Here is a 12,992-nt window from a genome sequence, read left to right as displayed (position 1 = left end):
GAGACCAGAATTCCATGTGTTGATCGCTTTAACTGAAGGGATAGAGATAGAGAGAGAAAGGAAAAGGTTCTCCAGGTACACACGAAACACCTTTGGACATACGCTAGATCAAGCTGTCCCTCCCTATAACTCCACCTATTTCATTTCCCAAAAAAATAAACCTCCACCTAGAGAGATACTACATACTCTATTTTCCGGTTTACAAGGCTTACTCGTTTCTCATATCTCTAGGTCGACGATTTGACCAACATAATACGAGTTATATTTCACATAAAAAATACCAGTAGAAACTTCAAAAGTTATATTTTCAATGATATAATTATTATAATACACAATTCATATTAAGTTGGTAAAACTGACAACCTAGGAGTATGCCCAGGACTTATAAACTGGAAAGGGGTAGTATGTCTCTGCTATGCATGCACACTTCTATTGCTCACTTAATGCTGCTCCTAAATATAAAATTAATTCAGTTGATACTAGAGTGATACTCAAGACTAATATGAATCACAATTTTGGGCATTGTATTTTCTAAATATAGGATATATTGCAGTATTGATTGGCGCAGTCATCCTAGAATGGTTTGAGAAAATTGGAATGTTTTTATACTGGACATATTGCAACGTTTTGGATATATTTAATTCTTATACTAAATAGTATTGCTGGCATAAAATTCAGAACAAAAAATATTATTGTTGTTGGGGAACGTTGCAGAAAATTAAAATTTTTCCTACGGTTTCACCAAGATCCATCTATGAGTTCATCTAAGCAACGAGTCAAGGGGAAGAGTTTGCATCTACATACCACTTGTAGATCGCGTGCGGAAGCGTTCAAGGGGATGGTGATGATGGAGTCGTACTCAACGTGATTCGGATCACCGATGACCAAGTGCTGAACGGACAGCACCTCCGCGTTCAACACACGTACGGGACGGACGACGTCTCCTCCGTCTTGATCCAGCAAGGAGGAAGGAGAGGTTGAGGAAGGCAGCTCCAACGGCAGCACGACGGCGTGGTGTAGTTGGTGCAGAAGTACTCCGACAGGGCTTCGCCAAGCACGTACGGAGGAGGGGAGGTGTTGGGGAGGGGAGGGGATGCACCTTGAGTTGTGTGTCCAGCAGCCCTCCCCTCACCCCTCTATATATAGGAGGAGAGGGGCAAGGGGGCCGGCCCTCTAGGGGAAACCCTAGAGGGGGGCGGCGGCCAAGGGGTGGGGGGCTTGCCCCCCAAGCAAGGGGGTGCGCCCCCTTTAGGGTTTCCCCCCCAACCCTAGGCGCATGGGCCCAAGGGGGGGGGGGCGCCAAGCCCACTAGGGGCTGGCTGCTAACCCTACGCAGCCCAAGTGGCCCCCCGAGAGGGGTGGCCCCTCCCGGTGGACCCCCGGAACCTCTCCGATGGTCCCGGTACAATACCGGTATGACCCCGAAACTTTCCGGTGTCCGCTTAACAACTTCCCATATATAAAACTTTACCTCCGGACCATTCCGGAACTCCTCGTGACGTCCGGGATCTCATCCGGGACTCCGAACAACATTCGGTAATCACATACTTGTCTTCCTGATAACCCTAGCGTCACCGAACCTTAAGTGTGTAGACCCTACGAGTTCGGGAGACATGCAGACATGACTGAGACGACCTCAGGTCAATAACCAACAGTGGGATCTGGATACCCATGTTGGCTCCCACATGCTCCTCGATGTTGTCATCGGATGAACCACGATGTCGAGGATTCAATCAAACCCCGTATACAATTCCCTTTGTCAATCGGTACATTACTTGCCCGAGACCCGATCGTCGGTATCCCAATACCTTGTTCAGTCTCGTTACCGGCAAGTCACTTTACTCGTAGCGTAATGCATGATCCCGTGACCAAACACTTGGTCACCTTGAGCTCATTATGATGATGCATTACCGAGTGGGCCCAGAGATACCTCTCCGTGACACGGAGTGACAAATCGCAGTCTCGATCCGTGTCAACCCAATAGACACTTTTGGAGATACCTGTAATGCACCTTTATAGTCACCCAGTTACGTTGTGACGTTTGGTACACCCAAAGCACTCCTACGGTATCCGGGAGTTACACGATCTCATGGTCTAAGGAAGAGATACTTGACATTGGAAAAGCTCTAGCAAACGAACTAACCGACCTTTGTGCTATGCTTAGGATTGGGTCTTGTCCATCACATCATTCTCCTAATGATGTGATCCCGTTATCAATGACATCCAATGTCCATAGCCAGGAAACCATGACTATCTGTTGATCACAACGAGCTAGTCAACTAGAGGCTCACTAGGGACATATTGTGGTCTATGTATTCACACGTGTATTACGATTTCCGGATAATACAGTTATAGCATGAATAAAAGACTATTATCATGAACAAAGAAATATAACAATAATACTTTTATTATTGCCTCTAGGGCATATTTCCAACAGTCTCCCACTTGCACTAGAGTCAATAATCTAGTTACATTGTGATGAATCGAACACCCATAGAGTTCTGGTGTTGATCATGTTTCGCTCGCGAGAGAGGTTTAGTCAACGGATCTGCGACATTCAGATCCGTATGTACTTTGCAAATTTCTATGTCTCCATCTTGAACATTTTCACGGATGGAGTTGAAACGGCGCTTGATGTGCCTGGTCTTCTTGTGAAATCTGGGCTCCTTCGCAAGGGCAATAGCTCCAGTATTGTCACAGAAAAGTTTGATCGGCCCCGACGCATTGGGTATGACTCCTAGGTCGGTGATGAACTCCTTCACCCAAATAGCTTCATGCGCTGCCTCCGAGGCTGCCATGTACTCCGCTTCACATGTAGATCCCGCCACGACGCTCTGCTTGCAGCTGCACCAGCTTACTGCTCCACCATTCAACATATACACGTATCCGGTTTGTGACTTAGAGTCATCCAGATTTGTGTCGAAGCTAGCGTCGACGTAACCCTTTACGACGAGCTCTTCGTCACCTCCATAAACGAGAAACATGTCCTTTGTCCTTTTCAGGTATTTCAGGATATTCTTGACCGCTGTCCAGTGTTCCTTGCCGGGATTACTTTGGTACCTTCCTACCAAACTTACGGCAAGGTTTACATCAGGTCTGGTACACAGCATGGCATACATAATAGATCCTATGGCTGAAGCATAGGGGATGACACTCATCTCTTCTTTATCTTTTGCCGTGGTCGGGCATTGAGCCGAGCTCAATCTCACACCTTGCAATACAGGCAAGAACCCCTTCTTAGACTGATCCATTTTGAACTTCTTCAAAATCTTATCAAGGTATGTGCTTTGTGAAAGACCTATGAGGCGTCTCGATCTATTTCTATAGATCTTGATGCCTAATATATAAGCAGCTTCTCCAAGGTCCTTCATTGAAAACACTTATTCAAGTAGGCCTTAATGTTGTCCAAGAATTCTATATCATTTCCCATCAAAAGTATGTCATCTACATATAATATGAGAAATGCTACAGAGCTCCCACTCACTTTCTTGTAAACGCAGGCTTCTCCATAAGTCTGCATAAACCCAAACGCTTTGATCATCTCATCAAAGCGAATGTTCCAACTCCGAGATGCTTGCACTAGCCCATAAATGGATCGCTGGAGCTTGCATACTTTGTTAGCATTCTTAGGATCGACAAAACCCTTCGGCTGCATCATATACAGTTCTTCCTTAAGATAACCGTTAAGGAATGCCGTTTTGACGTCCATCTGCCATATCTCATAATCATAGTATGCGGCAATTGCTAACATGATTCGGACGGACTTAAGCTTCGCTACGGGAGAGAAAGTCTCATCGTAGTCAATCCCTTGAACTTGCCGATAACCCTTAGCGACAAGTCGAGCTTTATAGATGGTGACATTACCATCCGCGTCCGTCTTCTTCTTAAAGATCCATTTGTTTTCTATCGCTCGCCGATCATTGGGCAAGTCAGTCAAAGTCCATACTTTGTTTTCATACATGGATTCTATCTCGGATTTCATGGCTCCAAGCCATTTGTTGGAATCTGGGCCCGCCATCACTTCTTCATAGTTCGAAGGTTCATCGTTGTCTAACAACATGATTTCCAGGACAGGGTTGCCGTACCAATCTGGTGCGGAACGTGTCCTTGTGGACCTACGAAGTTCAGTAGCAACTTGATCCGAAGTACCTTGATCATCATCATTATTTTCCTCTTCAGTTGGTGTAGGCATCATAGGAACATCTTCCTGAGCTGCACTACTGTCCCGCTCAAGAGGTAGTACTTCATCGAGTTCTACTTTCCTCCCACTTACTTCTTTCGAGAGAAACTCTTTTTCCAGAAAGCATCCGTTCTTGGCAACGAAGATCTTGCCCTCGGATCTTAAGTAGAAGGTATACCCTATAGTTTCCTTAGGGTATCCTATGAAGACGCATTTTTCCGACTTGGGTTCGAGCTTTTCAGGTTGAAGTTTCTTGACATAAGCATCGCATCCCCAAACTTTTAGAAACGACAGCTTAGGTTTCTTCCCAAACCATAATTCATACGGTGTCGTCTCAACGGATTTAGACGGTGCCCTATTTAAAGTGAATGTAGCTATCTCTAGAGTGTATCCCCAAAATGATAGTGGTAAATCGGTAAGAGACATCATAGACCGCACCATATCCAATAGAGTGCGATTACGACGTTCGGACACACCGTTACGCTGAGGTGTTCCAGGCGGCGTGAGTTGTGAAACGATTCCACATTTCCTTAAGTGTGTACCAAATTTGTGACTTAAGTATTCTCCTCCACGATCTGATCGTAAGAATTTTATCTTTCGGTCACGTTGATTCTCTACTTCATTCTGAAATTCCTTGAACTTTTCAAAGGTCTCAAACTTGTGTTTCATCAAGTAGACATACCCATATCTACTCAAGTCATCTGTGAGAGTGAGAACATAATGATATCCTCCGCGAGCCTCAACACTCATTGGACCGCACACATCGGTATGTATGATTTCCAACAAGTTGGTTGCTCGCTCCACTGTTCCGGAGAACGGAGTCTTGGTCATCTTGCCCATGAGGCATGGTTCGCATGTGTCAAATGATTCATAATCAAGAGACTCTAAAAGTCCATCAGCATGGAGCTTCTTCATGCGCTTGACACCAATGTGACCAAGGCGGCAGTGCCACAAGTATGTGGGACTATCGTTATCAACTTTACATCTTTTGGTATTCACGCTATGAATATGTGTAACACTACGTTCGAGATTCATTAAGAATAAACCATTGACCATCGGAGCATGACCATAGAACATATCTCTCATATAAATAGAACAACCATTATTCTCGGACTTAAATGAGTAGCCATCTCGTATTAAACGAGATCCAAATACAATGTTCATGCTCAAACTTGGCACCAAATAACAATTATTAAGGTTTATAACTAATCCCGTAGGTAAATGTAGAGGTAGCGTGCCGACGGCGATCACATCGACCTTGGAACCGTTCCCGACGCGCATCGTCACCTCGTCCTTCGTCAGTCTCCGCTTATTCCGCAGCTCCTGCTGTGAGTTACAAATATGAGCAACGGCACCGGTATCAAATACCCAGGAGTTACTACAACTACTGGTAAGGTACACATCAATTACATGTATATCAAATATACCTTTAGTGTTGCCGGCCTTCTTATCCGCTAAGTATTTGGGGCAGTTCCGCTTCCAGTGACCCTTCCCCTTGCAATAAAAGCACTCAGTCTCAGGCTTGGGTCCATTCTTTGACTTCTTCCCGGCAACTGGCTTACCAGGCGCGGCAACCTCTTTGTCGTCCTTCTTGAAGTTCTTCTTACCCTTGCCCTTCTTGAACTTAGTGGTCTTATTGACCATCAACACTTGATGTTCTTTCTTGATTTCAACCTCTGCTGACTTTAGCATTGAAAATACTTCAGGAATGGTCTTTACCATCCCCTGCATATTGTAGTTCATCACAAAGCTCTTGTAGCTTGGTGGGAGCGACTGAAGGATTCTGTCAATGACTGCCTCATCAGGGAGGTTAATATTCAGCTGGGTCATACGGTTGTGCAACCCAGACATCTTGAGTATGTGCTCACTGACAGAACTATTTTCCTCCATCTTACAACTATAGAACTTGTCGGAGATGTCATATCTCTCGACCCGGGCGTGAGCTTGGAAAACTAGTTTCAGCTCCTCGAACATCTCATATGCTCCGTGATGCTCAAAACGCTTTTGGAGCCCCGGTTCTAAACTGTAAAGCATGCCGCACTGAACGAGGGAGTAATCATCAGCACGAGACTACCAAGCATTCATAATGTCTTGGTTCTCTGGGACGGGAGCGTCACCTAGCGGTCCTTCTAGGACATATTGTTTCCTGGCAGCTATGAGGATGATCCTCAGGTTCCGGACCTAGTCCGTATAGTTGCTGCCATCATCTTTCAGCTTGGTTTTCTCTAGGAACGCGTTGAAGTTCATGTTGACATGAGCGTTGGCCATTTGATCTACAAGACATATTTGCAAAGGTTTTTAGACTAAATTCATGATAATTAAGTTCTAATCAAATTATGAACTCCCACTTAGATTAGACATCCCTCTAGTCATCTAAGTATTACACGATCTGAGTCGACTAGCCCGTGTCCGATCATCACGTGAGACGGACTAGTCATCATCGGTGAACATTCTCATGTTGATCGTATCTTCCATACGACTCGTGTTCGACCTTTCGGTCTCCGTGTTCCGAGGCCATGTCTGTACATGCTAGGCTCGTCAAGTTAACCCTAAGTGTTTTGCTGTGTAAAACTGTCTTACACCCGTTGTATGTGAACGTAAGAATCCATCACACCCGATCATCACGTGGTGCTTAGAAGCGACGAACTTTAGCAACGGTGCACAGTTAGGGGAGAACACTTCTTGAAATTGTTGTAAGGGATCATCTTATTTACTACGTCGTCCTAAGTAAACAAGATGCATAAAACATAATAAACATCACATGCAATTATATAAAGTAGTGACATGATATGGCCAATATCATATAGCTCCTTTGATCTTCATCTTCGGGGCTCCATGATCATCTTGTCACCGGCATGACACCATGATCTCCATCATCATGATCTCCATCATCGTGTCTTCATGAAGTTGTCACGCCAACGACTACTTCTACTTCTATGACTAACGCGTTTAGCAATAAAGTAAAGTAAGTTACATGGCGTTCTTCAATGACACGCAGGTCATACAAAAAATAAAGACAACTCCTATGGCTCCTGTCGGTTGTCATACTCATTGACATGCAAGTCGTGAATCCTATTACAAAGAACATGATCTCATACATCACAATTCATCATTCATCACAACTTCTGGCCATATCACATCACATGATCAATCGCTGCAAAAACAAGTTAGACGTCCTCTAATTGTTGTTGCATCTTTTACTTGGCAGCAATTGGGTTCTAGTAAGAACGTTTTCTTACCTACGAATAACCACAACGTGATTTTGTCAACTTCTATTTACCCTTCATAAGGACCCTTTTCATCGAATCCGCTCCAACTAAAGTGGGAGAGACAGACACCCGCCAGCCACCTTATGCAACTAGTGCATGTCAATCGGTGGAACTGGTCTCACGTAAGCGTACGTGTAAGGTTGGTCCGGGCCGCTTCATCCCACAATGCCATTGAATCAAGAAAAGACTAGTAGTGGCAAGTAAGTTGACAAGATCCACGCCCACAACAAAATTGTGTTCTACTCATGCAAAGAGAACTACGCATAGACCTAGCTCATGATGCCACTGTTGGGGAACGTTGCAGAAAATTAAAATTTTTCCTACGGTTTCACCAAGATCCATCTATGAGTTCATCTAAGCAACGAGTCAAGGGGAAGAGTTTGGATCTACATACCACTTGTAGATCGCGTGCGGAAGCGTTCAAGGGGATGGTGATGATGGAGTCGTACTCAACGTGATTCGGATCACCGATAACCAAGTGCTGAACGGACAGCACCTCCGCGTTCAACACACGTACGGGACGGACGACGTCTCCTCATCTTGATCCAGCAAGGAGGAAGGAGAGGTTGAGGAAGGCAGCTCCAACGGCAGCACGACGGCGTGGTGTAGTTGGTGCAGAAGTACTCCGACAGGGCTTCGCCAAGCACGTACGGAGGAGGAGAGGTGTTGGGGAGGGGAGGGGTTGCGCCTTGAGTTGTGTGTCCAGCAGCCCTCCCCTCACCCCTCTATATATAGGAGGAGAGGGGCAAGGGGGCCGGCCCTCTAGGGGAAACCCTAGAGGGGGGCGGCGGCCAAGGGGTGGGGGGCTTGCCCCCCAAGCAAGGGGGTGCGCCCCCTTTAGGGTTCCCCCCCAACCCTAGGTGCATGGGCCCAAGGGGGGGGCGCCAAGCCCACTAGGGGCTGGCTGCTATCCCTACGCAGCCCAAGTGGCCCCCCGGGAGGGGTGGCCCCTCCCGGTGGACCCCCGGAACCTCTCCGGTGGTCCCGGTACAATATCGGTATGACCCCGAAACTTTCCGGTGTCCGTTTAACAACTTCCCATATATAAAACTTTACCTCCGGACCATTCCGGAACTCCTCGTGACGTCCGGGATCTCATACGGGACTCCGAACAACATTCGGTAATCACATACTTGTCTTCCTGATAACCCTAGCGTCACCGAACCATAAGTGTGTAGACCCTACGGGTTCGGGAGACATGCAGACATGACTGAGACGACCTCAGGTCAATAACCAACAGCGGGATCTGGATACCCATGTTGGCTCCCACATGCTCCTCGATGTTGTCACCGGATGAACCACGATGTCGATGATTCGATCAAACCCCGTATACAATTCCCTTTGTCAATCGGTACGTTACTTGCCCAAGACCCGATCGTCGGTATCCCAATACCTTGGTCAGTCTCGTTACCGGCAAGTCACTTTACTCGTACCGTAATGCATGATCCCGTGACCAAACACTTGGTCACCTTGAGCTCATTATGATGATGCATTACCGAGTGGGCCCAGAGATACCTCTCCGTGACACGGAGTGACAAATCCCAGTCTCGATCCGTGTCAACCCAACAGACACTTTCGGAGATACCTGTAATGCACCTTTATAGTCACCCAGTTACGTTGTGACGTTTGGTACACCCAAAGCACTCCTACGGTATCCGGGAGTTACACGATCTCATGGTCTAAGGAAGAGATACTTGACATTGGAAAAGCTCTAGCAAACGAACTAACCGACCTTTGTGCTATGCTTAGGATTGGGTCTTATCCATCACATCATTCTCCTAATGATGTGATCCCGTTATCAATGACATCCAATGTCCATAGCCAGGAAACCATGACTATATGTTGATCACAACGAGCTAGTCAACTAGAGGCTCACTAGGGACATATTGTGGTCTATGTATTCACACGTGTATTATGATTTCCGGATAATACAGTTATAGCATAAATAAAAGACTATTATCATGAACAAAGAAATATAATAATAATACTTTTATTATTGCCTCTAGGGCATATTTCCAACAATTGTAACAGAAACACATGTTACATGCTAGTAAGTGTTTTTTACGGGTGCTATATGTGTTTTATATGAATAGGATAAGCATTTCTACCCTCTGTGCCAGCTATATTACAAACCTCAATTAGATATTAGATTAAATTCCAAGTCACAAACTATTTTGTACTATTGTAAGGTGTCCATGTTGCCAAGATTTATCTTTGGCCAATAATTAGTTAAAAAATATGAGGATATTCATATGTGAGAACTAACTATTGGTCAGACTAGAATAAGCCACGGAATTGTCCACCTTACATTTCTCGGTGGAGAATTGTTGTGAAACTTGTGTTATTCAGGAATGGAATATCTATTTAATTAAAACACTAAATGTTTTAAATGTTGAATTATTTGTGTTACATGTAAAGGGTGGGTTAGAAAAACTCTCATAGAAAGAAATGAACTAAAGTTATTTATTACACTTCTTTGAAATCCCACAAGCCAACATGCCAATATCAAAGCAAAAAAATTATAGCATGCACTATATTATTTTCCAAAAGGGTGTTTAATTTTTTTCTCACACATTCACTTCACTCGTACACATTACATCCTTACATGTTTCTCGCTATATAGCTGACACCCTTGTTGACATTTACTCCATCACAACCTCCACTTTTCAGCTCAGAAAAAAAACATATTTTCAACCGCCCACTTAACCTTTGAACTAAAAATATGAAATACAAATCAAAAGGTGAAATTTTAACCAAACATATGAAGTTTATATTAACAAATCAACCAACTCATTAGTAGTCTCCTAAACCAAATACCAACTCTAGTAACGTCAAATACTGTGACCAAGGGCATCCATGCACTCACCTTATTGGATGCCAGTAGCGTTGCGGGACCTTCCACACTAGAGATATCTTGACCACTAGATGAGTTGTCGGTATAAAGCAAAGCACCACAAAGGCATCAGATGGGAGATGGTATCAGTGGATTTTGAGGTGCCGTCAATGAATGAATAGGCAGAAGTGTGAGCAAGGTGGAAAATAATAATAAGGGGAGTATTGAATGAGTAAATAAATGGTTTTGCGGCCTCTTATGATATTCTCCGTATTCAACTGAGGAAAAACACCACAAAGATGTCAAATGGGAGGGTATAAGTTGATTTGGAGGTGCCAGCGATGGTTGAATAGGGATACGCGTGAGCAAGGGTGAAACAATGAGGGAGGTATTGAATGGAGAAATAAATGTGTATGCTACACCTTCGTATGCGATCAGGTCAAGCGTGTAGAATCCCTCCCTATGTGGTAGAAGGGTGGCACATCAAGCGCTCTGATTTTATCAATAAATATCTATGTCCTCAAAAATTTGCTGTCCAATATTAACTACATACTCAAAAATTTAGGGTGCCTATCAACTATCCTAATATTAGCTCCTGAAAAGCATATTTTTCAGTTTCACGCTTAACCTCTTAACTAAAAATCAAAACTAAATTAGTATGAACTTTAGCTTAACAAATTAGCCAAATGTGCACTCATTTCTTTCAAACTAAAAGGCGTTGTGGGTAACAACAAGCATCCTAGTACGAAGCAAAGCACAACAAAGGCATAAGACGAGAGATGGTATCAGTGGATTTGGAGGAGTTAGAAACAATTGAATAAGAGAAGGCGTGAGCGGGAGGGGGGATAATGAGGGAACTATTGAATGAAGAAATAATGTGTGTGCACCTTCATATGATATCCTCCACGTGCTCAAATTAAACATATACAGCCCCCTATGTGTGGAAATGAATGGCAGAACAAGCGCTCTGATTCTACCAACATATATGTGTATTAACTACATACTCAAGAAAGTATTTAACTTTACCTACCAAATATCCTAATATTAGTATCTTTTTATTAGCAAGGACAATTTCGTCATGGATTTGATTTACTTCTCGAAAACACATTCATAATAATTGTGTTAGGGCATGGTCAAAATACGTGGCTGATCAGGTGACTCTTCAGAGCACAGAGAATGGAGTGCACGCATCTTAGTTGTCTCAAATGGGATTTACGGCACAGTCGACTAAAATGACAGGGTCACTACAAACGCCAAAGATAAAAGTTATCCAACCCATACAAGTCTTTGTCTAGAACCATCTAAGATAATGTTTTTTTCTAAACGGCTTGGAAACTGTCTAAGATACCACAATATCAGTGACTCCAAAGAAGACCCCTCTCAAAACTGTCATATATGACATTGAGAAAACATCTCAGATAACCTTCTCAGTAGCAAATGAATCATCTTGAATAGTCATATTTTACTCGAAGAGTCATGAGGAATCAAAGCTATAGAATCGACTTTGATGACTTGTTGACTTTGTAGTCTCCTGGTGTTCTTATTTTTTTACTCCAAATCAATGTTTTAGGTAATGGTCGAGAAGCAATACCGAGCAACACCGGTAGAACCGATTACCGTTGGTAAGTGGAAATGTTGGCCTTTTGGGATGTGCTTACATTTTTGTAACATTTGCACAGACCTTGTTCGAACATGAATTTCCAATCGTATACTTGTTTATTGGGGTACCGGTGACTGTTTACAAGAAAAACCAGCATGTTACCTTTTTTTTTGCGAGTAGCATGTTACCATAACCCTGCTCTAGATACATCATACATGTAGAGTGCGAAGTTTAAGAACCCGGGCTAGTCTAAAAAAACGAAGCTTTTTTTTAGAGACATATACATGTTTTCTATGTTTCTGTAAAGTTCCATTAAATAATATGATGATTTGTAGGCTACATAAAAAAGAAAAAAAAACTCAGCCCAAGTAGAACAAAAAATAAGCCCATGCTGATATACGTATTTCTCTTCTTGTGTACGCCACATATGAAAACATTTTTTTGATGCAATTTCGTATGTACATGTGTGTGTATGCGCTGTGTCCCCCACACACCCACGCACTACCGGCTACCACCACCACATATGAAAATAAGCACATGTTGATATATATGTGCACACTATTTCCATACATTTTTTAGACGTGGTAATAAATTTTCGAAAAAGAGAGTAAAGGGCTACCTCGAGCCTGGTAACAAAATGTCGTGTGGGCCATACAATAATTTAGATATCACTTCTAGATGCAGCTTAGCCCGTGTGGGTGCAGCCAGGCACCTATTCTTCTTTTGACACATGTTGCAGGGTTTTGCTAGCCAGGAAAAGTACTCCTTCTGTCACATAATATAAAAGCATTTTTTATACTAGTATAGTGCCAAAAACGGGGGACGGAGGAAGTAAAAGGAAAAAGAAACAACCCATAGTAGCTACTATAAAGGAGCTAAACATGCTAAAATAGGTTGGATAATGACCTGACTGTTGCCTACCACTGGTGGAAAAAGGGCCTTTGGTCGCGGTTCGCAACTGCCATTAGTCGCGGTTGCGCAACCGCGACCAAATAGGCGCGACTAAAGGCCCCCCCCCTTTAGTCGCGGTTGCTTAAGAACCGCGACTAAAGGCCCGTCCACGTGGGCGCCAGGCGGCCGTCGGGGCGGAGGACCTTTAGTCGCGGTTCT

The sequence above is a fragment of the Triticum aestivum genome, chromosome 7B (genome assembly GCF_018294505.1).
Source record: "Triticum aestivum cultivar Chinese Spring chromosome 7B, IWGSC CS RefSeq v2.1, whole genome shotgun sequence".
NCBI lineage: Eukaryota > Viridiplantae > Streptophyta > Magnoliopsida > Poales > Poaceae > Triticum > Triticum aestivum.
The sequence above is the reverse complement of the archived record's forward strand: the minus strand, read 5'-3'. Positions refer to the sequence as shown.